Consider the following 8,358-nt stretch of genomic DNA (forward strand, 5'->3'; position numbering starts at 1 on the left):
ACTTGCCTCATGACCCATTCACTCATATTAATCACATGGCACATCCCCTGCAGCAAAGGTCATTGAAGGTAGTTTCCCTAAATTTGCACGGTTTGACTCATTTTATCAAACAGAAATAAAACCTCTCACCTGAGATTGCCCTCCTTCAAGAAATCCATTTGTCTCCAGCAGAGTGTGACAAGTTATGGAGAGACTGGGTGGACGAGTCCTTCAGGCTAGCATCTCTCCCACATCACAGGGTCAGGATGACAGAGGTGGCCCACCAAGGAAGCAAGGACTCACCATACTTCTTCCTAAGCTCCTCTTGTATAGACTTCTCCAAACTTTGCCAGATACAGATGGCAGCTATGTGTTTGACCGGCTCTCTATACAGGGAATGATAGTTATTGTGGGCTCAGTGTATGCTTCACAGACCTCTAAGTTTGGTTTTCTTTCGAAAAGCATTATGTTACTGACACCATTTGGCACCTCATGAATCATCATTGGAGAAGAACGGAATGTAGCTCTTGACCCTTTTCTGGACAGATCACGTAGGCCTGACATATATCATGATGGGGGTTGTTGTGCTTTACAGGATGTATGACGGTACAACGCGTGCTTTTACAACGCGTACCGTTACCACGCAGGTTTTACAACGCTAGTCGTTACAACGACTTGCGTTGGGGGGCGCTGGATACTGAATACTTTAATTTACTATTCCAACTCCAGTCCCCGTGGATAGTAGGGAAGGAGTTGGATAGTAAATTAAACTATTCCCTATCCTACAGCGCCCTCCAGTGCAAGTCGTTGTAACGACTTGCGTTGTAGAACCTGCCTGGTAATGGTACTGCGTTGTAAAAGTTTCATGATAAAGGATGTTTCCCGCTTTACATGATCTAATGCAACACCATGCTCTTTGGGACCCTTGGATACTCCAGAATCCACAAGGTAGAGATTATACTTCCACCTCTTGCTCCCACAACATTCAAACCTGTATTGACTACATCCTTTGCACCTCCTAGGTTACCCAAACGCCTTCTTGACGCAAACATTATTCCTAACAGGATCTCACATCATGCATGACCTTATAGATCTATACATAGACTTGAGTTTGCATTTACCCCCGTGAGGCTCTTGGCACCTAAATGCCTCCCATTATAAAGACGCTGAGGCAAAACGTTTCTTCACAAAATATGTAGAAAGGAGGACAATAAGAACTCAGTGACCTAGGTGCAGGCACTGTAGGGATTGGGAAAGACATGCAAATGAGGGATTCAGTGATGATCTAATGTAGGATTACAGACTCTAGGCGAGAACTGTAAGCACAGGTTCTATCCCTGTCAACTGACTATAACTCAACTCCAAAATCGTCCCTTCTCTGGGAGTCTATACTGGCTAAATATCAACTGAATACACACTATACTACAGAGGCGGAGAAATGTCTCTTCCTTATATGACAGAGACACTACGAAAGGGGTGAGAATGCAGGTAGGCTTTTGGCTTATCAGCTCCATCAACAAGCCTCATTCCAAATGATTTCCGCTGTCTGAGATTCGGAGGTCCATCTCATCACCCAACCGATGGCAATAGTGGCAGTGTTTCAGAAATAATATGAAAGCCTATGCACAGCTGAAACACGTCCTGTGTCACACATTGAATCTTCCTTTTTAAATTCCCTTAAAATACCAAGGCTATCCCCTACACAATCTGCACAGCTGGAAGGTGAGTCACGGCGGAGGAAATCGCATCAGAAGTCCAAGCTATGCCCACCGGGAAGGCTCCTAGGAGGGACGGACTTCCAGCTGAAGTTAAATGGCCACAAAAGCACAGGTTATTCCCATTTTGGTCTCGGTTTATCATAAGGCCCTAGTTTTTCGTCATACCTCTGCAGAATTTCTCTAGGCTCAAATTTCTGTGCTTCCAAAACCAGGCAAGGATCCCCTGGAATGCTCAAGCTGTCGCCCTATTTTATTGACAAACGTGTACGTTAAGATTTTGCCAATGATTTTGGCCATGCGCCTAAGTAAGGGCATCACAACTCTTGTTGAGTCTTCTCAGGTAGGCTTTATTCCCGGAAGTTCTTCAACCAATCACTAATACACTCTATCACCTATTGTGTGGCAGATGAGGAAAGAGCTGGAAGAGAATGTCCTCCTCTCACTGGATGCAGAAAAGGCTTTTGATTGTGTAGATTGGGTTATCTCTCTCAGGCCATGGAAAGGATGAACATATGACATGATTTAATTACACTACCCAGTGGTATGCACTCTAGACCCCTTCGTATGTCAGATGTGGAGGTTTTTCCTCACCTAACTTTGAAATCTATTGAGGCACCAGACAGGATTGTCCCCTATCCCTGCTGTAATTTCTGTTGGTTCTGAAATCCCTAGCAATTGCAGTTCAATCTAATGATAATATTTTGGGTGTTTCTATGACAGTGGGGGAGATTATTGCCTTTCACTATGCAGATCATAATATTTTGACATTATCAAACTCCTTGGCCTCAGCTTCAGCTCTGGTTTCTCAACTAGATTCCTTTTCCTAGTTTTCAGGCTATAAGATTTAACTGGTCGAAATGTGAGGCCTTGCCCTTAACAACCATCACATTTAGCACCTCTCTAGGTAGTCTGCCATTAAAATGGCTTCAATCCCGTTGAAATATCTTTGGTGTATATAAATAGGGGACATGCTTCAAAGAATGTGCAGCGCATTGTGGATTGCATGGAATGTGACTTTAAAAGGTGGTCAGCCCTCAACCTGTCCCTGTGATGTAGGGTGCAAGATGAATGTCCCCCCAAAATGTAATTACATTTTTGGTATGTTACTGCTGATTATGTCAGTCGCCTAACTGTGGAGCATTCAGCACTCCATCTCCTGTTTCATTTGGGGTTTGGAAAGGCCTAGATTAAAAGGTGCAAAGCTCTACTCCTCATCAGAGTAGGGTGGCTTGCGTCTTCCTCACTTGGATTGTTATTGGTTGGAATAGCAGTTGGCCCACTCTGTGTATTAGTTAAATATATGACATTAAAGCATGCACTAATACAACACGTACCATTACAACATGGGTATTACTAAGCCAAAGCCTTTACAATGACCTACCATTACAACGTGAATATTTACTATGCATATGCCTTTACCACGCATGCTATTACAATGCAAAAGGGTAAAGACATACACTTGGTAAAAGTGTTGAAGGTAGGTAAATAACTATATAATATATATATATATATATATATATATATATATATATATATATATATTACGCTCCATGGGGTTGTCCAAGTAGCGGGTAGCACCCGAGCCTGCGTGAGCCTTCCCCAAAGCGTTAGTTGGTATGGGCAGTGATATATATATATATAGATATATATCTATATATAGATATATATATCTATATATTCACTGAAAAAACCATAGGTTATAGACCATATATAGTTAGGAATTAGCATTTAAAAAACCTTATTTTACTCACACAAAACCATTGAAATTCCATATATAGTTAGTTGCACTAACTATATATCGCGCACCCGCAATCCACTGCTGATCATGTCACATATTACATCATTCATGACATGGTCAGTGACATCACTGATGACATCACTGATGACATCTCAAATGACATCACTGATGACATCACTGATGACAACATCCAATGACTGTGTGTTTCTGTAAAGTTAAAATATGTCTTACATATTGAAGAATGAGTGGATGTATAAGTGTCTGGATGAAGGATTTAGTAGGTGCATGACTGACTGTATGAGTGAGTGATTAAATGTGTCTCACTGAGTGCATGGGTTAGTGACTAAACTGTCTTAATTTGTGCATCATTATGTCTGTTGTGATGTAAACTGCTGCATGTGTTGATCATTAGCTATACGAGAGGCTATATGTGTTATTAATTGGTTGCCCAAGTATTTCTATGGGAGATTGAGTTTGTGTGGGGGTGGCTGGAAGGTGTGTGACTCTATGCATAGATGTGTGAGCAGTTTATTCACTAGGTGTATGAGTTCAAGACTGCATGTGGAAACAGCTACATGGGCAGTTGACTGTGTGCATGAGTGTATTGATGAGTGAATGGATATCTCAATGTCATAGTAAGTACATATGTTAAACACAGTACATGTGAGAGTTGGCATATATAAATAACTGTGCATGAGAGCCACTGAATGAGTGAGTGGTTGTATCGATCATTGTGAACTTGTATCAGGGATTGTATAAGAGAGTAAATATGTGTTAGTATATGTTTCAATAAGTAAGGTGTGTTTAACTGTATAGTTGAAGAAATGGAGGTGAGATTGTTTCTTTGCATGACTGACTGGGTGTGTGAGTAACTCCATGGATGAGTGGCAGTGTGTGAGTGTCTGTATACACTGAGTGTATCTAAGGTTATATTAGAGTCTGAAGAGGTTTATCGTATTAGCACAAGAATGATGTCAAATGAGATGTCATCAGTGATGTCATTTGAGATGTCATCAGTGATGTCACTGACCATGTCATGAATGATGTAATATGTGACATGATCAGCAGTGGATTGCGGGTGCGCGATATATAGTTAGTGCAACTAACTATATATGGAATTTCAATGGTTTTGTGTGAGTAAAATAAGGTTTTTTAAATGCTAATTCCTAACTATATATGGTCTATAACCTATGGTTTTTTCAGTGAATTTCAATGGTTTTTTAATAGCAAATATCATAAGCTGTCGAATGTCAAGTACGTGGTAAGTAAAAACATTTTCGTGTTTATGCACACTGATCTGCTTTGAATGCTGCCCCCCACCCCTCATTTCTATTAGGAGTACTCTCTCTTTGCAGATAGTGAAGGGTAGTTAACGCAGGCCTTTGCCCCCGTTGCCCCCGTTGTAATCCGTCGTGCCTGCTTCTCTCTCCATTTGATTGATTGTTCTCTTTGGTTCATTCTCTATTTACAAACAAGCACAGAGTCGCAATACTCTGTTTAGTCTTTGCAGATAGCGAAAAATCGTGTAAAAAAACAAAAGGAATCGAGCAAAATCAGTAGGCCACTAATGGGATCTCTTTTTGACCTCCCTAAAATAGAAACATTAGGAACAACCTGTTGATAATACCAATGTGTATGTACATAAGCGGCGTTCATTTGTGTTCACAGTACCCCTTGTTGATTGTTTGAATCGAGCATTGAATTGTTCGAAGTTGATTCTCTTAAGAATCTTCTCTGCCTGCAAACGAGGAAGAATAGGAATATTCTCTCTCCCTTTGCAGATAGTGAAGGGTAGGTAACGCAAACCTTTAACACGTCGTGCCTATTTCGTTCCTGATTGATTGATTGTTTCCCCAAACATTGACTGTTTGGGAATTGGTTCTTTTTGGAGGTATTCCCTGTTTGCAAATATACGTAGGAAAATCTTTGCAAATAGTGAAAGGGTACGTAATGCGGACCTTTCTCCCCCGTTGTAATCTGTCATGCCTATCTACTCCCCACTGATTGATGCACCTGTTTCACCCGGACCATTTACTAGAGATACGTCATCTGGCCCGACCAGAGAGCACCCCTAGTGAAAAGGACATATGCAATAATAACGAAGTGATCACTGTATCCTGTTAACAGAAACTTTAGCATGAAACAACCTGGAAAGAAAAGAATAGGAAAACGAAAATCAGTAGGCCACTGATGAACATGAACTTTTATTAAACAACGAACAAAGAAACGATAACATAACGTAATGATAAAACCTATTAATGTCCTAGAAACAAGAAAACGTTAAAATATGCCAGTGGTGAGAGACCAGAAAAACAGTAAGAGAAACCAAATCACCCCTCGCTGTCCCACCGCCTGCCACGCCAAAAAAATCGATAGACTAGGGAAAATGCAAGTCAGTAGAACATCCGCCCCCACTCTGGAAACTTCCAAGGTGGGGCAGGGTTGCGGCTACGCCCAGCCGGGAGCAGCCCATATAAGGCGGGTCCTGCTGCCACGCCTCGGCCAGGAGATCCTAACGTAGGGTGTAGCCGGAGGAGAGGCCGAGGCCAGCGGGACCCGGCCAGGGGATTGCCTTTACAACGCTGAAGAGTTGCAGGGGGGGGAATATCTCCTCGACCCTCCCCTCTCTCTCCCAGTCCGGCCGCGGTGGCCCTTGACAGTTTCAGGTAGTCCCGCCACATGCTCTTCCGGTCCGGCCACCAACGGTCGGGGGGCCGAGGCCGACGGGATCCGGCTGCAGCCGATAAACCAAGAAACCCGTCCATGGGGCCAGAGCCAGGGGCGTCCGGCCGACATCTACTGGAAGCCCGGCCCGAAGACGGACGGGACACTTCTTCTTTCTTGAATAATGGCTGCGACAACACTGGGGGGGGGATGTCTTGCACATGCCTCCGACCCCCCCCCCCCCTCGTCCTCATCGCCTGGTCCGGCCATAACAAATCTCAAGCGAGACGCCGTGGGGTGCACTGGGAGGGAGAGACGGTGCGAACAGGCCTCTCCCGCCTCCCCAGGTGGAGGCTTCCCAGCTGCACCCTCAGCGCTCCAGGCGCCCGGAAAAGAGTTCTTCCACTGTGGCCATGCTGCAACGTCTCGCCCGGCAGGGTGGAGCCCGTCCGCTCATTTGACCCCGCGATCGCCAGTAGCTACCGAACTCTCAAAATGGCGGTCGACCTGGCAAGAGCGGGCCCAGCATAAAGAAATGGTCCGGTCACTGGTTGACTTCACCACCGTAGTCCTCCACGACCTTGAAGATTCTAGAGGAGCCGCGGGAGTCTCCGACCCCCGATGGGGAATGACTGCCATGATCGCCCGTGGAGTGACGAAACTGTATCCGCGGGACGTCGGCGCTCCCATGCTGGCGCCAGCCTCACTTTGAATTACTAGAATCCTGCAGACCTCAGTTCCGGTGAAAGCACAGTGTGACCCGGTAGGAAAAATTGTTGCACCCCCTCCCCTTTTTGACTGATAGTTCAAACCACCGATCCTTTCCTTTGCCCTTTTAACGGAACTTTGGACTGCCTCCCCCTCTTTTACATTTTCTAGAGAAAACAAAACATTAACCACTACATTAGCATAGCAGTTGACACCAGAACTGTTTTCAAATTGAAAACCAACAACATCTTCAACAGAATCCTTTTTGTTTCTGCTGTGACCCTGCTACAGCACAGGCATTGTCCCCAGCAGTAATTCTGCAATGCCGGTAAGAATAGCTGTGGTGCCTACTGGACTCACTCACCCCCGCGGCGCCCCACGCCATTATTTGCTGGGCGGCAACTTACTAGACATCACTTTCGTGCCATCTAGATTTCAGCGCGTTCTGCTGCCTTGGAACTATTCGCACAACAGACTGCTACTGACGACCCACCCCCAGGCAACATCTTCTGAATTTTCATAATTTGAAAGAACTAGTAACATGTCCTCATCAGGAATTCAAAAGAAATTGCCACGGTCTCTTCGTTGTTTAAATGTTTTACTGTTTTTGTTTTGTTGTATATATTTATATGTTATTAAAGTTTTATATTCCTACTACTTTGTTGGAGTGCTATATATTTTTAATGTGACACATAATTGTAAAAACTTTGATGTACAAAGAGTCATTCCTGGAATCTTCCGCTTCAGGCTCGGTCCCCTCCCCAATCACAATACAGGATGGTTTTCAGATAGTAGGAACACGTGTGGTGTGACGGATCTCATCGGGTGTGGGCCTTGATCTACTATAACTCCTTTGAAGAGGGGTGATTCTTTACAGCTGGGGCCATAAACTACATCTGCAGGGCTAGGTGATAGCCTGGACAATCGGACACAGAGGAAGAGGAGTGTCAGAGGGTGCGGTAGTGAATAGGGCGAAAGGGAGGTGTCGGGCGGGCACAGAGTGTGATTTTCAGGGAAGAGCAGCGCAGATGGGGGGAGGTTTATTGCCGATGCATAAGACCGAGAGCGGGGGTGACCAGTGCCTGGGGAAGATGCTTGCGAGGGTGGGGAGCCATGCTACGAATCGACAGCGTGCAGAGAGTGGGTCTGGTCAAGGCATCTAAAATGGCTGCCGTGCACGACAAAAGTGTGGCATTTCAAAAAAGGCAAGATGGCGCAGACAATGTTTTTCAACACTTCCTCATTTCCTTCGAATCGAACGTTAACAGACGTTGGTGCATATTACCAAAGTTAAGCGATATTTATCGCTAACGATGCTTACCAACGAATTTTTTACCGCTAAGCATCGTCAGAAATGATCGCAGATAAACCTTGCTATTATCAAGGTTTATCGCAAATGCGATAAAAAACGGCCGCAATGCATGAATATCGCTAAAAAGTCAGCTATATTCATGCATTACCGAGCTAATGCTCTTAGCCATGTTATCCACCTCCCATTGGATAACATGGCTAAGAACTGCTCAGGGCAGGTGTTAGCTTTTGGAGATAATC

The sequence above is a fragment of the Lissotriton helveticus genome, chromosome 12, assembly GCF_964261635.1.
Source record: "Lissotriton helveticus chromosome 12, aLisHel1.1, whole genome shotgun sequence".
NCBI classification, from domain to species: domain Eukaryota; kingdom Metazoa; phylum Chordata; class Amphibia; order Caudata; family Salamandridae; genus Lissotriton; species Lissotriton helveticus.